This window comes from Panulirus ornatus, chromosome 4 (genome assembly GCF_036320965.1).
Source record: "Panulirus ornatus isolate Po-2019 chromosome 4, ASM3632096v1, whole genome shotgun sequence".
Classification (NCBI taxonomy): Eukaryota; Metazoa; Arthropoda; class Malacostraca; order Decapoda; family Palinuridae; genus Panulirus; species Panulirus ornatus.
Genome location: NC_092227.1, coordinates 38,315,090 through 38,336,558, shown reverse-complemented (window position 1 = coordinate 38,336,558; position 21,469 = coordinate 38,315,090). Strand labels below are relative to the sequence as shown.

General features: G+C 39.4%; 5 non-coding genes across 5 annotated transcripts; all 5 read left to right on the top strand.

The window, feature by feature from the left end:
- Window positions 1–5,060: 5,060 nt before the first annotated feature.
- TRNAK-UUU (transfer RNA lysine (anticodon UUU)) lies at window positions 5,061–5,133 on the top strand. Its single transcript has one exon. It is a non-coding gene; the product is annotated as a tRNA-Lys (tRNA).
- Window positions 5,134–7,984: 2,851 nt separating this feature from the next.
- On the top strand, window positions 7,985–8,057 carry TRNAK-UUU (transfer RNA lysine (anticodon UUU)). The gene has a single exon. It is a non-coding gene; the product is annotated as a tRNA-Lys (tRNA).
- A 2,825-nt stretch (window positions 8,058–10,882) lies between these two features.
- On the top strand, window positions 10,883–10,955 carry TRNAK-UUU (transfer RNA lysine (anticodon UUU)). Its single transcript has one exon. It is a non-coding gene; the product is annotated as a tRNA-Lys (tRNA).
- Window positions 10,956–15,229: 4,274 nt separating this feature from the next.
- TRNAK-UUU (transfer RNA lysine (anticodon UUU)) lies at window positions 15,230–15,302 on the top strand. The gene has a single exon. It is a non-coding gene; the product is annotated as a tRNA-Lys (tRNA).
- Window positions 15,303–18,229: 2,927 nt separating this feature from the next.
- Window positions 18,230–18,302, top strand: TRNAK-UUU (transfer RNA lysine (anticodon UUU)). The gene has a single exon. It is a non-coding gene; the product is annotated as a tRNA-Lys (tRNA).
- The last annotated feature ends 3,167 nt before the right edge of the window (window positions 18,303–21,469 follow it).

Genomic DNA, 21,469 nt, shown 5'->3' with positions numbered 1-21,469 from the left:
ATCTCTCGACTTACCATGCCTAGATTATGCCTGATGTCGATGAATGCTACAATGTTTCTCACTCGGCTTTTTAAAGCAGGAGACATAGGTCAGTCAATTATGGTATGTTACCGAAGTACGTCGAGGGAGAGATTAGTGGTTGAAAAGGTAGCATGACATACCATTTCGTTATCATGAATGAATAAATGAATTATTTAATTCCACAGAGTGACAAGTGATTTTTTTTTTTATTATACTTTGTCGCTGTCTCCCGCGCTAGCGGTGTAGCTCAAGGAAACAGACGAAAGAATGGCCCAACCCACGAACATACGCATGCATATACACACACGTCCATACACGCACATATACATACCTATACATTTGAACGTATACATTCATATACATACACAGACATATACATGTATACACATGTACAAAATTCATACTTGCTGCCTTCATTCATTTCCGTCGCCACCCCGCCACACATGAAATGAAAACACCCTCCCCCCGCATGCGCGCGAGATAGCGCTATGAAAAGACAACAGAGGCCACATTCGTTCACACTCAGTCTCTAGCTGTCGTGTATAATGCACCGAAACCACAGTTCCTTACCACATCCAGGCCCCACAAAACTTTCCATGGTTTACCCCAGACGCTTCACATGCCCTGGTTCAATCCATTGACAGCACGTCGACCCCGGTATACCACATCGTTCCAATTCACTCTATGCCTTGCATGCCTTTCACCCTCCTGCATGTTCAGGCCCCTATAGCTCAAAATCCTTTTCACTCCATCTTTCCACCTCCAATTTGGTCTCCCACTTCTCCTCGTTCCCCCTACCTCTGACACACATATTCTCTTTGTCTATCTTTCCTCACTCATTCTCTCCATGTGACCAAGCTATTTCAAAACATCATCTTCTGCTCTCTCAACCACGCTCTTTTTATTACCACACACCTCTCTTACCCTTTCATTACTTACTCGATCAAACCACCTCACACCATATATTGTCCTCAAACATGTCATTTCCAAAACATCCACCCTTCCTTCTTCGCACAGCTCTATCTATAGCCCATGCCTCGCAACCATATAACATTGTCGGAACCACTATTCCTTCAAACATACCCATTTTTGCTTTCCGAGATGATGTTTTCGCCTTTCACGCGTTTTTCGCCCCCTCCCCCACCGTATGACTGACTTCCGCTTCCATGGTTCCATCCGCTGCCAAATCCACTCCCAGATATCTAAAACATTTCACTTCCTCCAGTTTTTCTCAATTCAAACTTACCTCCCAATTGACATGTCCCTCAACCCTACTGTACCTAATAACCTTGCTCGTATTGACATTTACTTTCAGCTTTCTTCTTTCACACACTTTACCAAACTCAGTCTCCAGCTTCTGCAGTTTCTCACCCGAATCAGGCAGCAGCGTTGTACCATCAGCGAACAACAACTGACTCACTTCCCAAGCCCTCTCATCCACAACAGACTGCATGCTTTCCCCTTTCTCCAAAAGTCTTGCATTCACCTCCCTAACAACCCCATCCGTGAATATATCAAACAACCATGGAGACATCACGCACCCCTCTCGCAAACCGACATTCACTAGGAACCAATCAATTTCCTCTCTTCCTACTAGTACACATGCCTTACATCCTCGATAAACACTTTCACTGCTTCTAGCAACTTTCCTCCTACACCGTATATTCTTAATATCTTCCACAGAGCATCTCTATGAACTCTATCGTGTGCCTTCTCCAGATTCATAAATGCTACATACAAATCCATTTGCTGTCTCATATACATTCTTCAAAGCAAACACCTGATCCACACATCCTCTATCACTTCTGAAACCACACTGCTCTTCCCCAATCTGATGCTCTGTACATGCCTTCACCCTCTCAACCAATACCCTCCCATGTAGTTTCCCAGGAATACTCAACAAACTCGTACCTCTGTAATTTGAGCACTCACCTTTATCCCCTTTGCCTTTGTACAATGGAACTATGCATGCATTCCGCCAGTAATCAGGCACCTCACCATGAGTCATACAAACAGTCAACAACACAGTCACCCCCTTTTTTAATGGATTCCACTGCAATACCATCCAAACCAGTTGCCTTGCTGGCTTTCATCTTCCGCAAAGGTTTTACTACCTCTTCTCTGTTTACCAAATCATTCTCCCTAACCCTCTCACATCGCACACCATACCGACCAAAACACCCTATATCTGCCACTCAGTCATCTAACACATTCAACAAACCGTCAAGATACTCATTCCATCTCTTTCTCACATCACCACTACTTGTTATTACCTCCCCATTAGCCCCCTTCACCGATGTTCCCATTTGTTCTCTTGTCTTACGCACTTTATTTACCTTCTTCCAAAACATCAACGATACACTCACCCCAACTCTCATTTGCCCTCTTTTTCACCTCTTGCACCTTTCTCATGACCTCCTGCCTCTTCTTTTATACTTCTACCAGTCATTTGCTTTATTCCCCGGCAAAAATCGTCCAAATGTCTCTCTCTCTTCTCTTTCACTAATAATCTTATTTCTTCATCCCACCACTCACTACCCTTTCTAATCTGCCCACCTCCCACGCTTCTCATGCCACATGCTTCCCCTGCGAAAGCCATCACTGCTTCCCTAAATACATCCCATTCCTCCCCCACTCCCCTGACGTCCTTTACTCTTACCTTTTTCCATTCTGCACTCAGTCTCTCCTGGTACTTCAACACACAAGTCCCCTTTTCAAGCTCACTTACTCTCACCGCTCTCTTCACCCCAACATTCTCTCTTCTTTTCTGAAAACCTTTACCAATCTTCACCTTAGCCTCCACAAAATAATGATCAGACATCTCTCCAGTTGCACATCTCAGCACATTAACATCCAAAAGTCTCTCTTTCACGCGCCTATCAATTAACACGTAATTCAATAACGCTCTCTGGCCATCTCTCCTACTTACATAAGTATACTTATGGATACGTCTCTTTTTAAACCAGGTGTTCCCAATCACCAGTCCTTTTTCAGCACACAAATCTACAAGCTCTACACCATTTCCATTTACAACACTGAACACCCCATGTACACCAAATATTCCCTCAACTGTCACATTACTCACCTTTGCATTCATATAACACATCACTATAACCCAGTATCGTGCATCAAAGCTACTAACACACTCACCCAGCTGCTCCCAAAACACTTGCCTCTCAAGATTTTTCTTCTAATGCCCAGGTGCATATCCACCAATAATCACCCATCTCTCTCCATCCACTTTCAGTTTTACCCATATCAATCCAGAGTTTACTTTCTTACACTCCATTACATACTCCCACAACTCTTGTTTCAGGAGTAGTGCTACTCCTTCCCTTGCTCTTGTCCTCTCACCACCCGCTGACTTTACTCCTAAAACATTCCCAAACCACTCTTCCCCTTTACCCTTGAGCTTCGTTTCACTCAGAGCCAAAACATCCAGGTTTCTTTCCTCAAACATACTACATATCTCTCCTTTTTTCTCATTTTGGTTACATCCACACACATTTAGACACCCCAATCTGAGCCTTCGAGTAGGATGAGCACTCCCCGCGTGACTCCTTCTATTGTTTCCCGTTTTAGAAAGTTCAGATACAAGGAGGGGAGAGTTTTTAGCCCCCCGCTCCCTTCCCCTTTAGTCGCCCTCTACGACTCGTGAGGAATGCGTGAGAAGTATTCTTTCTCCCCTATCCCCAGGGATATCAAGGACTATCAAGCCTAATTCTGAAGATATTATTGGTGTTGGTCTGGACAACATTTGTCTGAGAGCTTGTTCCATGCATCAGTAAATCTCTGGTAAAAAAAGAAAAGTATTTCATACATATTAGATTAACTCTGTGACCTCTAAGTTTTACCCCATTTCCTATCGTCGGTAATGCTGGCTTCACTGTAAAGACATTTTCATTATCGACGTTGGTGCGTCCTTTAAGCATTTCTAAAACACTAATGATTTGCCCTGGAAACCCTCATTCCTTGGGGAAAATATTAATTCTAGTAATCTCTTCTCATATCGTTTGGTACGCAAAGATGGAGTCAGTGTAATTCCTCTTCGCTGAGCTACTTTCAATACAAGAATATCTTTGTCTGAGTAGAAGGCCCGAAACAGGACTGTATATTCGGTATTTGGTCTAACCTTCAAATAGTTACCGAGGCATATCACATCCTTGTTTTTGTATGTAAAGATCGCGTTAATAAATCATAATTTCTTATATGTTTTCTTGGCAGCTAGGTTAAACAGCTTAGAGAACTTGAAGATGGTGTAGACAGAAACCTATAGGTTTCCCACATTAGGAGCGTTTTTTTTCTTGTGGCCCATCATCCCATAATTGAAATATTTGCTGCGGTTGCCTTATTTTAGCAGCTAACATTTATTGACATTAAATGTCATTTTCCGTTTTGTAGAGTATTCGACAATTTCATGTCGATAGTATTGTAATCTTCTCCTACTTTCTTCTGTTAAAATGGCATTGCCAACCTTTGTGTTACATGCAAATCTGGCTACAATGTTAAATAGCCCTACGTAAATATCGTTAATATAGATGATGAAAAGAGAACGCTTAACAAAAAATCAGAGAGGGAAACTACTGTCAACGGGTGAAGACGGTGAATATTCACCTTTCATTACGAGTCTTTACCTCCTGTCACGTAAGATGAATCATGTATAATTTCATCTGCAGGCAGTAATACCCAACACCTGGACTTTATGAATCAATTCAACGTTGAAACTCTGTCGAAAGCTATATGGCACTTCAGAAATGTTATATCAGTTACGTTTTTATTGTCGCGCGTATTGAATAATTCCTAGTAAACCTTTAGGTTGCTTGCAACGTATAAACTGCGACTTCTAAAACTATACTTTTGGTTGTGATGGTACTAGTGGCGTAGGTACGGTAGTGTGTGGTGTTGGAGGTGGTGGTGGTAGTGGTGGTAGAGGAGATGGCCCTGGCTTCTGCTGCTGAGGCGCGGCGGTATCAGTAAGGGCGAGAATCGTGGTTGATCCTGGTTGTACCACTCGACGGTCAATAACAACATCATCAGAAGCCCGGATAGCTCAGTCGGTAGAGCATTAGGCTTTTAACCTAAGGGTCCAGGGTTCAAATCCCTGTTCGGGCGATACTTGTAGATCTAAGGCCAACAGGAAATTGAAGTTATTAGCAGAAAGTCTGTTCTATTAAGGATTGTACAAGAAATAAAAGAATAGTAATTGTATTTGTTACGTTGGAAAAAGTAGCTGTAAGCAGAAAAATACAAAATGGATTATAACCTTTAGTTGTTTGCTATGAAAATACTCTGTAAAAAGTATGAAACAGATAGGTGATGGGTGATATTTTTAATGAAATTCCATTGATTTTGTGTAAATTGTTGTTCCTGAATTATAACAAATGCTGAAAATATTCGAAGAAATTCTTTAGACGGTTCACCTTCTGACATATTGACACACAAGATTAAGAGATAGGATAAGCCGAGTGTAAAACAATGCTTTCGTAACAAACAAACAGTAATCATATAGAAGTATCGGTAGCACGTTGTAGGCAACCATATTCTAGGGATATTACTTCCTTATCGTATGGGATTTGATAGCGATCCAGTGAGCTAACGTCTGTCAATTTTCCCTCTCTGGTACAGTTAGTTGTCTTAATTTTCCGCATCACTCACACTCCCCTACACACACTCCACTTCATAGTTTGAGTAACATCTGGAGAAAAGAACACAGATATGTTAGGTATGGTGGGAAGAACTCATACATATTGAGACGTCATGATTTGCTTAGTTCCTCCACTTATCTTTCTTCTTACACTCCACACTTACTTTATACAAGTATATCACTCAGTGTCTACCCATACCCTACAATTAGTATATAGAAGTTTATATATCCATTGTCCAATGCAAGTATAAAAACTAAAGACATAGTAGTGCTAGCTTACTCCAAGATGAAATATAAATAGATAGGTAGATGGATAGGTAGGTAAATAGGTCGATAGATAGACAAATAGATAAAGAATAGATAGAAGAAAGAGAGAGAGAGAGAGAGAGAGAGAGAGAGAGAGAGAGAGAGAGAGAGAGAGAGAGAGAGAGAGAGAGAGAGAGAGAGAGAGAGAGAGAGAGAGAGAGAGAGAGTTAAAGAAGACACATATCACATATAACGAAGGTTGAAGGTAAGGGGGTTGTCCTTAGCAGTACTTAAGCAAAAACCCATACAAGTAGTGGAGGAAAACATAGCAAAGCAAAGGTTATCTGCCTATCCTAGAATTTATCCGGCACACGCTAGGTGGGAAACGGGTAAGAACTTACCTTGCAGGATGAATATTTTTAAACCAAAGGTTCATAGGAAAGTCGTGAGGTAGATTGAACATGAATACGTTATGCATCACGTTATCAATAACATGCATTTCTTGACTTTTTGTTATAAACACAGTAGAATGGATAACTTTGAGCTCCAACCTGTCGACTTACCATACCAAATTATACGTGAGTTCGTTGAATGGCACTATGTTTTTTACTTGGCTTTTTAAAGCAGGAAACATAGGTTAATCAATGTTGGTATGATACTGAAGTACGGCCAGGGAGAGATTAGTGGTTGAGAAGGTAGCATGACATGCTATAGCATTATCATGACTGATCAAAAGAATCATTCAACCTCAGAGAGTGACAAGTGATTATGTAGCCTAATTCTGAAGATATTATGCGTGTTGTTCTGGACAACATTTGTCTGAGAGCTTATTCCATGCATCAGTAATAACACTGGTAAAAATTGAAAAGTATTTCATACGTATTAGATTAAATCTGTGATCACTAAGTTTTACCCACATCCTGTCGTTGGTAATGTTGGCTCTACTTTAATGATATTTTGATTATTGACGTTGCTAAGTCCTTTAAGCATTATCAAAGTACTAATGATTTGCTCTGGAGACGCCCATTGCTAAGGGAAAACATCAATTATAGTAACCTCTTCTCATATCGTTTACTAAGCAAAGATGGAGTCAATGTAATTGCTCTTCGCTGAGCTACTTTCAATTTAAGAATATTCTTTTCTAAGTGGAAGGCCCGAAACTGGATTGTACATTCGGTATTTGGCCTCACCTTTATGTTTATCATGGCATATCACATCCTTGCTTTGTATGTAAAGTTTGCGTTAATAAATCATAATTTCTTATTTCTTTTCTTGGCAGCTTGATTAGACAGCTTAGAGAACTTGAAGATGGTGGAGACAGAATGCTATAGGTTTCCCACGTTAGGAGTGTCCTTCTTCTTGTGGCCCATCATTGAAATATTTGTTGCGGTTTCTTTCTTTTAGCAGTTGACATTTATTGACGTTAAGTGGCATTTTCCGTTTTTTAGACTATTCGACAATTTCATATAGACAATCTTGTGAACTTAGTCTACTTTCTTCTGTTAAAATGGCATTGCCGACCTTTATGTTATATGCAAATTTGGTTACATGGTTACCTAGCGCTACATCAATATCGTTGATATAAAGAGTACGCCTAAGTACGAATCAGTGATGGAAGCTACTAGTAACGGATGAAGACGGTGAACTACGAGTCTTTACCTCCTATCACGTAACAAGACTCGTGTATAATTCCATCTGCAACCAGTAATCACCAAGGCCTGGACTTTATTCATCAATTCAACGTTAGGGACTTAGTCGAATGTTATGTGGCACTCCAGAAGTGTTATATCAATTACTTTCTTATTGTTGTGGGGATTGAATGATTCCTGGTACATCTAAAGGTAGCTTGTAAGGCATAATCTGCGACTTCGAAAACTATACTCTTGTTGTTATGATAGTAGTGGCGTAGGTACGGTAGTGTGTGGTGTTGGAGGAAGTGGTGGTAGTGGTGGTAGAGGAGATGGCCCTGGCTTCTGCTGCTGCTGCTGCTGCAGCGCGGCGGTGTCAGTAAGGGTGAGAATCGTGGTTGATCCTGGTTGTACCACTCGACGGTCAATAACAACATCATCAGAAGCCTGGATAGCTCAGTCGGTAGAGCATTAGGCTTTTAACCTAAGGGTCCAGGGTTCAAGTCCCTGTTCGGGCGATAGCTGTATAAGGATTATACTTGTATAATGATTTTATAACAACAGAAAATAATTGTATTCGTTACGGTGGAAAAAATAGTTGTAAGAAGAAAAATACAAAATGGATTATAACCTTTAGTCGTTGTTTGCTATGAAAATAATCTGTAAAAAGTATGATACAGATAGGTGATGGGTGATATCTTTAATACAATTCCAAAGATTTTGTGTATAATTATTGTTAGTGAGTTATACCAAATGTAGAAAATAGTCGGAAAAAGTCTTTAGACGGTTCACCTTCTGACATATTGACACACACAAGATTAAGATAGGATAATCCGAGTGTAAAATAATCCTTTCGTAACACACAAACATTAGTCATATAGAAGTATCGGTAGCACGTTGTAGGCAATTACATTCTAAGGAGATCACTTCTTACTGGGTTATCGTATGATAGACACAGACAGACACACACTCTCTCCACCCTACACACTCCACCACATAGTTTGAGGACCATCTGGTGAAAAGAACACAGATATGTTAGGTAAGGTGGGAAGAACACATAACCAGTTTCTCTGCTTATCTTTTTTCTTACACTCCACACGTCCTTTATACAAGTACATCACTCAATGTCTGCCCATACCCTATAAATAATATATATATAAGTTTATATGTTCACTGTCCAATGCAAGCATATAAACAATAGACACGGTAGTGCTAGCATTCTGAAAGATGAGATATATATAGATAGCTGGATAGATAGATAGATGAGTCGATAGATAGACAAATAGATATATGAATTGATAGGGCTGAGAAAGAGGGAGAGTTTGATAGATAGATAGATAGATAGAGAGAGAGAGAGAGAGAGAGAGAGAGAGAGAGAGAGAGAGAGAGAGAGAGAGAGAGAGAGAGAGAGAGAGAGAGAGAGAGAGAGAGAGAGAGAGAGAGAGAGAGAGAGAGAGAGAGAGAGAGAGTCAAAGAAAAACACATATCTCATATAACGAAGTTTGAAGATAGGGGATTGTTCTCAGCAGTACGTAAACAAATACCCATAAAAGTAGTGGACGAAAACTATAGCAGAGTAAAGGTTATCTACCCACCCTAGACTTCATCCGGCATACGCCAGATGGGAAAGAGGTAAGAACTTACCCCGCGGGATGGATATGCCTGAACTAAAGTTTCATAGGAACGTCTTGAGGTATATTGAACATGAATACGTTATGCATCACGTTATCAAGAATATGAATCTCTTCACTTTTTTGTTATAAACACAGTAAAAAGAATAAATTTGAGCTCCAACCTCTCGACTTACCATGCCTAGATTATACCTGATGTCGATGAATGCTACAATGCTTCTTACTTGGCTTTTTAAAGCAAGAGACATAGATCAGTCAGTGTTGGTCTGATACTGAAGTACGGCGAGGGAGAGATTAGTGGTTGAGAAGGTAGCATGACGTACCATAGCGTTATCATGACTGATGAAATGAATTATTCAATTCCAGAGAGTGACAAGTGATTATCATACCTAATTCTGAAGATATTGATGGCGTTGATCTGGACAACATTTGTCTGAGAGTTTATTCCATGCATCAGTAATGTCTCTGGTAAAAAAGAAAAGTATTTCATGTGTATCAGATTAACTCTGTGACCTCTAAGTTTTACCCATTTCCTATCGTCGGTAATGCTGGCTTCACTGTAAAGACATTTTCATCATCGACGTTGCTGAGTCCTTTTAGCATTTATAAAACACTAAATGATTTGCCCTGGAGACGCCCATTGCCTAGGGAAAACATTAATTCTAGCAATCTCTTCTCATATCGTTTGCTACGCAAAGATGGAGTCAATGTAATTGCTCTTCGCTGAGCTACTTTCAATACAAGAATATCTTTTTCTAAGTGGAAGGCCCGAAACAGGATTGTATATTCGGTATTTGGTCTAACCTTTAAATAGTTATCGTGGCATATCACATTCTTAGTTTTATAGGTAAAGATCGCGTTAATAAATCATAATTTTTTATATGTTTTCTTGGCAGCTTGATTAATCAGCTTAGAGAACTGGAAGATGGTGGAGACAGAAACCTATAGGTTTCCCACATTAGGAGCGTCCTTTTTTTTGTGGCCCATCATCTCATAATTGAAATATTTGTTGCCTTCTTTTAGCAGCTAATATTTATTGACGATAAATGGCATTTTCCGTTTTGTAGAGTATTCGACAATTTCATGAAGATGATATTGTAATCTTAGCCTACTTTCTTGTGTTAAAATGGCATTGCCGACCTTTGTGTTACATGCAAGTGTGGCTACAATGTTACCTAGCCCTACGTCAATACCGTTAATATGAATGATGAAGAGAGTACGCCTAATAAAGAATCAGTGAGGGAAACTACTTGTAATGGGTGAATACGGTGAATATTCACCATTCATTACGAGTCTTTACCTCCTGTCACGTAAGAAGACTCCTGTATAATTTCATTTGCAGCCAGTAATCACCAAGGCCTGGACTTTATGAATCAATTCAACGTTGGGACTATGTCGAAAGCTATATGGCACTCCAGAAATGTTCTATCAATTATTTTTTTTATTGTCATGGGTATTGAATAATTCCTGGTAAATCATTAGGTTGCTTGTGAAGTATAAACTGCGACTTCTAAAACTATACTTTTGGTTGTGATGGTACTAGTGGCGTAGGTACGGTAGTGTGTGGTGTTGGAGGAGGTGGTGGTAGTGGTGGTAGAGGAGATGGCCCTGGCTTCTGCTGCTGCTGCTGCGGCGCGGCGGTGTCAGTAAGGGCGAGAATCGTGGTTGATCCTGGTTGTACCACTCGACGGTCAATAACAACATCATCAGAAGCCCGGATAGCTCAGTCGGTAGAGCATTAGGCTTTTAACCTAAGGGTCCAGGGTTCAAGTCCCTGTTTGGGCGATACTTGTATAACTAAGGCCAACAGGAAATTGAACTTATTAGTAGAAAGTCTGTGAAAGATTGTATAAAAAATAAAAGAATATTGATTGTATTCGTTACGGTTGAAAAAGTAGATGTAAGCAGAAAAATACAAAATCTATTATAACTAGTTGTTGTTTGTTATGAAAGTAATCTGTAAAAGTATAATACAAATAGGTGATGGGTGATATAATTACTACAATTCCATTGATCTTGTGTATAATTCTTGCTCCTGTGTTATACCAAATGCTGAAATTCATCGGTGAAAGTCTTTAGACGGTTCACCTTCTGAACATATTGACACACACAAGATTAAGATAGGATAATCCGAGTGTAAAACAATGCTTTCGTAACAAACAAACAGTAATCATATAGAAGTATCGGTAGCATGTTGTAGGCAACCATATTCTAGGGAGATTACTTCCTCCTGGGTTATCGTATGGGATTTAACAGCGATCCAGTGAGCTAACGTCTGTTAACTTTCCCTCTCTGGTTCAGATAGCTGTCTTAATTTTCAATCAATCAATCACGCTTGCGTTGCTGGTAATCAGTGCATATACACACACTGTCTCCATCCTACACACTCCACTACATAGTCTGAGGAATATTTGGTGAAAAGAACATAGATACGTTGGGTAAGCTGGGAAGAACACATACATATTGAGACGTCATGATTTGCTCAGTTCCTCCACTTATTTTTCTTCTTACACTCCACACTTACTTTATACAAGTACATCACTCAGTGTATACCCATACCGTACAATTAGAATATATAAGTTTATATATTCATTGGCTAATAGAAGCATAAAAACAAAAACGCGGTAGTACTGGCTTACTGCAAGATGAGATATAAATAGATAGATAGATGGATAGGTAGATAGAAAGTTCGATGGATAGACATATAGAAATAAAAGTAGATAGATGAGAGAGAGAGAGAGAGAGAGAGAGAGAGAGAGAGAGAGAGAGAGAGAGAGAGAGAGAGAGAGAGAGAGAGAGAGAGAGAGAGAGAGAGAGAGAGAGAGAGAGAGAGAGAGAGAGAGAGAGGACATATATCACATATGGATCTGGAGAAGGCATATGATAGAGTTGATAGAGATGCTCTGTGGAAGGTATTAAGAATATATGGTGTGGGAGGAAAGTTGTTAGAAGCAGTGAAAAGTTTTTATCGAGGATGTAAGGCATGTGTACGTGTAGGAAGAGAGGAAAGTGATTGGTTCTCAGTGAATGTAGGTTTGCGGCAGGGGTGTGTGATGTCTCCATGGTTGTTTAATTTGTTTATGGGGTTGTTAGGGAGGTAAATGCAAGAGTTTTGGAAAGAGGGGCAAGTATGAAGTCTGTTGGGGATGAGAGAGCTTGGGAAGTGAGTCAGTTGTTGTTCGCTGATGATACAGCGCTAGTGGCTGATTCATGTGAGAAACTGCAGAAGCTGGTGACTGAGTTTGGCAAAGTGTGTGGAAGAAGAAAGTTAAGAGTAAATGTGAATAAGAGCAAGGTTATTAGGTACAGTAGGGTTGAGGGTCAAGTCAATTGGGAGGTGAGTTTGAATGGAGAAAAACTGGAGGAAGTAAAGTGTTTTAGATATCTGGGAGTGGATCTGGCAGCGGATGGAACCATGGAAGCGGAAGTGGATCATAGGGTGGGGGAGGGGGCGAAAATTCTGGGGGCCTTGAAGAATGTGTGGAAGTCGAGAACATTATCTCGGAAAGCAAAAATGGTTATGTTTGAAGGAATAGTGGTTCCAACAATGTTGTATGGTTGCGAGGCGTGGGCTATGGATAGAGTTGTGCGCAGGAGGATGGATGTGCTGGAAATGAGATGTTTGAGGACAATGTGTGGTGTGAGGTGGTTTGATCGAGTGAGTAACGTAAGGGTAAGAGAGATGTGTGGAAATAAAAAGAGCGTGGTTGAGAGAGCAGAAGAGGGTGTTTTGAAGTGGTTTGGGCACATGGAGAGAATGAGTGAGGAAAGATTGACCAAGAGGATATATGTGTCGGAGGTGGAGGGAACGAGGAGAAGAGGGAGACCAAATTGGAGGTGGAAAGATGGAGTGAAAAAGATTTTGTGTGATCGGGGCCTGAACATGCAGGAGGGTGAAAGGAGGGCAAGGAATAGAGTGAATTGGAGCGATGTGGTATACCGGGGTTGACGTGCTGTCAGTGGATTGAATCAAGGCATGTGAAGCGTCTGGGGTAAACCATGGAAAGCTATGTAGGTATGTATATTTGTGTGTGTGGACGTATGTATATACATGTGTATGGGGGGGGGGGGCATTTCTTTCGTCTGTTTCCTTGCGCTACCTCGCAAACGCGGGAGACAGCGACAAAGTATAATAAAATAATAATATAATATCACATATAACAAAATCTGAAGATAAGGGGATTGTCCTTAGCAGTACTTAAAAAAAAAAAAAAAAAAAAAGTAGTGGAGGAAAACTAAAGCAAATCTAAGGTTATCTCCTCACCTTAGTCTTCATCCGGCACACGCCAGATGGGAAAGGGGTAAGAACTTACCTTGCACGATGAATATGTCTGAACCAAAGGTTCGTAGGAAAGTCTTGAGCTAGATTGAACATGAATACGTTATGCATCACGTTATCAATAAAATGCATCTCTTCACTTCTTTGTCATAAACACAGTAGAAAGGATAAAGTTGAGCTCCAACCTCTCGACTTACCATACCTAAATTATTCCTGATGTCGATGAATGCAACAATGTTTCTTACTTGGCTGTTTACAGCAGGAGACATAGATCAGTCAATGTTGGTATAATACTGAAGTACGGTTGAAAAGGTAGCATGACATACTATTGCATTATTTTGCCTGATCAAATGAATCATTCAACACCAGAGAGTGACAAGCGATTATCAAGCCTAATTTTGAAGATATTATGGGTGTTGGTCTGGACAACATTTGGCTGAGAGCTTATTCCATGCATCAGTAATGTTTCTAGTAAAAAAGAAAAGTATTTCATACGTTTTAGATTAACTCTGTGACCTATATGTTTTAACCCATTTCCTGTCATCGGTAATGCTGGCTCGACTGTAAAGACATTTTCATTATCGACGTTGCTGAGTCCTTAAAGCATTTCTAAAACACTAATAATTTGCCCTGGAGACGCCCATTGCTTAGGGAAAACATCAGTTTTAACGAACTCTTCTCATATCGCTTACTTCGCAAAGATGGAGTCAATGTAATTGCTGTTCGCTGAGCTACTTTCAATTCAAGAATATCCTTTTCTAAGTGGAAGGCCCGAAACTGGTATTTGGTCCAACCTTTAAACGGTTATCGTGGCATATCACATCCTTGCTTATGTAGGTAAAGTTCTTGTTGATAAATCATAATTACTTATTTGTTTTTTGGCAGCTTGATTAGACAGCTTAGAGAACTTGAAGATGGTGGAGACAGAAACCAATAGGTTTCACATATTAGGAACGTCCTTTTTCTTGTGGCTCATCATATCATAATTGAAATGATTGCTGCGGCTACTTTCTTTTAGCAGCTGATATTCATTGACGTTAAATAGCATTCTTAGTTTTTTTTTTTTTAGACTATTCGACAAATTCATTTAAGTAATCTTGTAATCTTCGTCTACTATCTTCTGTTAAAATAGCATTGTCGACCTTTGTGTTATATGCAAATTTGGCTACAATGCTACCTAGCTCTACGTCAATATCGTTAATATGAATGATGAAAAGAGTACGCTTAAGTAAGAATCAGGGAGGGAAACTATTAGTAACAGGTGAAGACGGTGAATATTCACCATTCATTACGAGTCTTTACCTCCTGTCACGTAAGAAGACTCCTGTATAATTTCATCTGCAGCCAGTAATCACCAAGGCCTGGACTTATGCATCAATTCAACGATGGGGACTTTGTCGAGTGTTTTGTGGGAGTCCAGAAATATTATATCAATTGCTTTTTTTATTGTCGTGGGTATTGAATAATTCCTGGTAAATCTATTGCTTGCTTGTGAAGCATAATCTGCGAATTCTAAAACTATAATTTTGGTTGTGATGGTACTAGTGGCGTAGGTACGGTAGTGTGTGGTGTTGGAGGAGGTGATGGTGGTAGTGGTGGTGATGGTACTAGTGGCGTAGGTACGGTAGTGTGTGGTGTTGGTGGTGGTGGTGGTAGTGGTGGTAGAGGAGATGGCCCTGGTTTCTGCTGATGCTGTGGCGGCGCGGCGGTGTCAGTAAGGGCGAGAATCGTGGTTGATGCTGGTTGTCCCACTGGACAGTCAATAAGAGCATCATCAGAAGCCCGGATAGCTCAGTCGGTAGAGCATTAGGCTTTTAACCTAAGGGTCCAGGGTTCAAATCCCTGTTCGGGCGATACTTGCATAACTAAGGCCAACAGGAAATTGACCTAATTAGTAGAAAGTCTGTCCTGTTCAGGATATTACAAAAAAAACAAAAAACAATTGTATTCTTTACGATGGAAAAAGTAGTTGTAAGCACAAAATTACAAAATGGATTATAACCTTTAGCTGTTGTTTGTTATAAAAATAATCTGTATAAAGTATGATACAGATAGGTGATGGGTGATATCTTTAATACAATTCCATTGATTTTGTGTATAATTCTTGTTCCTGAATTATGCCAAACACTGAAAATCGTCGGAGAAAGTCTTTAGACGGTTCACTTTCTGAACATACTAACACACACAAGATTAAGAGATAGGATAATGCGAGTGTAAAACAATGCTTTCGTAACACACAAACAGTAATCATATAGAAGTATCGGTAGCACGTTGTAGGCAACCATATTCTAGGGATATTACTTCCTCCTGGGTTATCGTATGGGTTTTGACAGCGATCCAGTGAGCTAACGACTGTCAACTTTCCCTCTCTGGTACAGGTAGCTGTCTTAATTTTCGCATCAATCACGCTTGTGTTGCTGGTAATCAGTCTAGAGACACACACTCTCCAAACTACACATTCCACTACATTGTTTGAGGAATATCTGGTGAGAAGAAGATATATGTTAGGTATGATGGGAAGAACCCATACATATTGAGACGTCATGATTTGCTCAGTTCCTCCACTTCTCTTTCTCCTCACACTCCACACTTACTTTATGCAAGTACATCACTCAGTGTCTACCCATACCCTACATTTAGTATATAGAAGTTTATATATTCGTTGTCCAATACAAGCATAAAAACAGACACTGTAGTGCTAGCTTACTCAAAGATGAAATATAGATAGGTAGATAGATGGATAGGTAGATAGACAGGTCGGTAGATAGACAAATAGATATGTAAGTAAAAAGAGAGAGAGAGAGAGAGAGAGAGAGAGAGAGAGAGAGAGAGAGAGAGAGAGAGAGAGAGAGAGAGAGAGAGAGAGAGAGAGAGAGAGAGAGAGAGAGAGAGAGAGAGAGAGAGAGAGAGAGAGCGTTAAAGAAAAACACATCACTTAACAGAGTTTGAGGATACGGGGGTTGTCCTTAGCAGTACTTAAACAAAAACCCATAAACGTAGTGGAGGAAAACTATAGCAAAGCAAAGATTATCTCCTCACCCTAGACTTCATCCGGCACACGCCAAATGCGAAAGGGGTAAGAACTTCCTTGCAGGATGGATATGTCTGAACAAATGTTCATAGGAAAGCTTGAGGTAGATTGAACATGAATACATTGTGCATCACGTTCTCAAGAACATGCATCTCTTCACTTTTTTGTTATAAACACAGTGGAAAGGATAAATTTGAGCTCCAACATCTCGACGTATCATGCCTAAATTTTACCTGATGTCGATGAATGTTTCTTTCTTGGCTTTTTAAAGCAGGAGACATAGGTCAGTCAATGTTGGTATGATACCGAAGTATGGCCAGGGAGAGATTAGTGGCTGAGAAGGTAGCATGACGTACCATAGCGTTATTATCCCTGATCAATTTAATTATTTAACACCAGAGAGTGACAAGCGATTATCAAGCCTAATAATGAAGATATTATGGGTGTTGGTCTGGACAACATTTGTCTGAGAGTTTATTCCATGCATCAGTAATGTCTCTGGTAAAAAAGAAAAGTATTTCATTTGTATTAGATTAACTCTGTGACCTCTAAGTTTTAACCTATTTCCTATCGTCGGTAATGACGGCTTCACTATAAATACATTATCATTTTCGACGTTGCTGAGTCCTTTAAGCATTTCTAAAAGACTAATGATTTTTCCTGGAGACGCCCATTGCTTAGGGAAAACATCAGTTCTAGCAATCTCTTCTCATATTGTTTGCTACGCAAAGATGGAGTCAATGTAATTGCTCTTCGCTGAGCTACTTTCAACTTAAGAATGTCCTTTTCTAAGTGGAAGGCCCGAAACTCGACTGTGTATTCGGTATTTGGTCTAACCTTTGAATAGTTATCTTGGCATATCACATCCTTGCTTTTCTATGTAAAGTTTGCGTTAAAGAATCATGATTTCATATTTGTTTTCTTAGCAGCTTGATTAGACAGATTAGAGAACTTGAAGATGATGAAGACAGAAACCTGTAGGTTTCCCCACATTACGAGCGTCCTTTTTCTTGTGGCCCATCATTTTAAAATTGAAAAATTTGTTGAGGTTACCTTCTTTTAGCAGCTGACATTTATTGACGTTAAATAGCATTTTCCGTTTTTTAGAGTAGTCAAAAATTTCATGAAGATGATATTGTAATCTTAGCCTACTTTCTTGTGTTAAAATGGCGTTGCCGACCTTTGTGTTACATGCAAATTTGGCTGTAATGTTACCTAGCCCTACGTCAATATCGTTAATATGAATGATGAAGATAGTACGCCTAAGTGAGAATCAGTGAGGTAAACTACTAATAACAGGTGAAGACGGTGAATATTCACCATTCATTACGAGTCTTTACCTCCTATCACGTAAGAAGACTCCTGTATAATTTCTATCTGCAGCCAGTAATCACCAAGGCCTGGACTTTATGCATCAATTCAACGTTGGAGACTTTGTCTAATGTTATGTGGCACTCCAGAAATGTTATACGAATTACTTTTTATTGTCGTGGGTATTGAATAATTCCTGGTATATCTGTTGCTTGCTTGTGAAGCAAAATCTGCGACTTCTAAAACTATACTTTTGGTTGTGATGGTACTAGTGGCGTAGGTACGGTAGTGTGTGGTGTTGGAGGAGGTGGTGGTAGTGGTGGTAGAGGAGATGGCCCTGGCTTCTGCTGATGCTGCGGGGCAGCGGTGTCTGTAAGGGCGAAAATCGTGGTTGATCCTGGTTGTACCACTCGGCAGTCAATAGCAACATCATCAGAAGCCCGGATAGCTCAGTCGGTAGAGCATTAGGCATTTAACCTAAGGGTCCAGCGTTCAAATCCCTGTTCGGGCGATACTTGTACAAGGAATTTTTGAAAAAATAATTGTATTCGTTACGGTTGAAAAAGTAGCTGTAAGCAGAAAAATACAAAATGGATTATAACTTTTAGTTGTTGTTTGTTATGAAAATAATCTGATAAAAGTATGATACAGATAGGTGATGATGGGTGATATCTTTAATACAATTCCATTGATTTTGTGTACGATACTTGTTACTGAGTTATACCAAATGTCGGAGAAAGTCTTTAGACGGTTCACCTTCTGACATATTGATACACACAAGATTAAGATAGGATAATCCGAGTGTAAAATAATCCTTTCGTAACACACAAACATTAGTCATATAGAAGTATCGGTAGCACGTTGTAGGCAACTACATTCTACGGAGATCACTTCTTACTGGGTTATCGTATGGGGTTTGACAGCGATCTAGTGAGCTAACGTCTGTCAATTTTCTCTCTCTGGTCCAGGTGGCTGTCTTAATTTACTTTTGTGTTTCTGGTGATCAGTCCACATACATACACTCTCTTTATCCTACACACTCCACTGAGTAGTTTAAGGAACCTCTGGTGAAAAGAACGCAGATATGTTAGGTAAGGTGGGAAGAACACACACATATTGAGACGTCATATTTTGCTTAGTTCCTCCACTTATCTTTTTTCTCGCATTTCTCACGTACCTTATACAAGTACATCACTCTATATCTGCCCATACCCTAAAAATAGTATGTAGAAGTTTATATATTCACTGTCCAATGCGAACATAAAGTCAAAAGACACGGTAGTGCTAGCTTACTGAAAGATGAGATATGAACAGATAGATAGATTGATAGGTAAATAGATAGGTCGATAGATAGACAAATAGATATATAAATCAATAGATTAGAGAAAGAGAAATAGATAGATAGACAGATAGATAGATAGATAGATAGATAGAGAGAGAGAGAGAGAGAGAGAGAGAGAGAGAGAGAGAGAGAGAGAGAGAGAGAGAGAGAGAGAGAGAGAGAGAGAGAGAGAGAGAGAGAGAGAGAGAGAGAGAGAGAGAGAGAGAGAGAGAGAGAGAGAGAGAGAGAGAGAGAGAGAGAGAGAGAGAGATTTATACAGAAACACAAATCATATACACCAAAAGTTGATGATGGGTTTAGTCTTAACGCTACTCTAGCATAAACTGCAGTTCCCATAAGAGCAGTGGAAGAAAATTATAGGAAAGCAAAGATTATCTCCCAACCCTATACTCCCTCTGTCAAATGCCGGACGGAAAAAAGGTAAAAATGAAAAACTTGCATGATGAATATGTATGAAGGAAGTTTTATATGAAAGTCTTAAGGCATAGTGAACACTAGGGGTGTCTTTTGTCTTGTGATCCATCATTTCATAATCGAAATTCTTGTTTAAGTTTCCTACTTGAGGCAGTTGACGTTTGTTGACGTTAAATGGCATTTGCCATTCATTCTTTTTACGCCATTCGGTAATTTCATGTAAATGGCCCTGTAATCTTAGCATACTTTCTTCTGTTAATACGGCTTTGCCGACCTTTGTGTTATCTGCAAATTTGGCCAGTAAGTTATCTATCCCTACGTCAATATCGTTAATATAAATGATGAAAAGAGTATGCCCTAGTAAGAATCCCTGAGGGATCTTACTAGTAACGGGTGAAGACGGTGAATATTTACCATTCATTACGACTCTTTACCTCCTATAACGAACAAGGCTCTCGTACGATTTCGTCTGCAACCAGTAATCCCAAATGCCAGAACTTTATGCATCAGATTAACTTTGGGGACTTTGTTGAATGCTTTGTGGGATTCAAGAAATACAATATTAATTCCTTTTGTCTTGTCGTCTATACTGAATAATTCATGATAAAATTCAAGGAGGTTTGTAAGGCATGATCTGCGTGTTCTGATAATATATTGTGTACTATTGATTAAACTGACTTGTTCTTGATACGCTATGATTTTATCTCTCTTAATCGACGTAAGAAGTTTACACATAACTGATATGAGGCTAATGATATGTATTAGTGTAAGCTGGGAGTAAGTTTCTCCAATGCACATATAAATGAATATGACAGCAGATCTACAAATATCAATCTTCTTCTCCATGTTTAATTTTCTCAGTAGGTGTATTACCATTTGGTGGTTACTCAAACTCGGTTGTCCAAAACAGTTCATAATATTTCAATCAAGCTTCCGCTTTCACAGAAGTATTCAAGTCTGTGTAAATATACGTAATATTGGTCTCTCTCTCTCTCTCTCTCTCTCTCTCTCTCTCTCTCTCTCTCTCTCTCTCTCTCTCTCTCTCTCTCTCTCTCTCTCTATGTATATATATATAATAATATTTTTTCTATTATTATAATTAGTCGCTGTCTCCCGCGTTAGCGAGGTAGCACAAGAAAGCAGACAAAACAATAGCCCAACCCTCCTAAATACAAATGTATATACATAAGCACCTACACACGCACATATACATACCTATACATTTCAACGTATACATACATATACATACACAGACATATACATGCATACACATGTACACATTCATAGCTGCCTTTATCCATTCTCATCGCCACCCCGCCACACATGAAAAACAGCACCCCCTACCCCCTGACGCTAATGCCCTGACACATATATATATATATATATATATATATATATATATATATATATATATATATATATATATATATATATATATATATATATATTGGAAAGAATCAAAATATTCCAATGAGTCCACGAGGAAAATGAAACACGATAAGTTCCCAAGTGCACTTTCGTGTATAAATCACATCATCAAGGGAGACACAAGAGAGAAATATAACACTCAGTTAATACACATCGATGAGACGAAGCTAGGACGCCATTTGATAAACATGCGATCGTCCAAGACCGTCAACGAGAGTTCATAAACTTATCATTTTATCACTTTATCAACAATTAAGTTATCTAATTTGTATTGACCATCGTTGATAGAAGAATCAATGATATTTCTCGTGGTAATAGAGTTAGAGTCAATAACTGAGATGGCTTTACTCCAGTCAACACAATGATCATAGTTTTTAACGTGATTAAACAAGGCATTTGATTCTTGTCACGTTCTTATACTGTAATTATGTTGCTCAAGTCTGACAGAAAGATCCTTACCAGTCTGCATAACATAAAACTTATCACAATTTCTA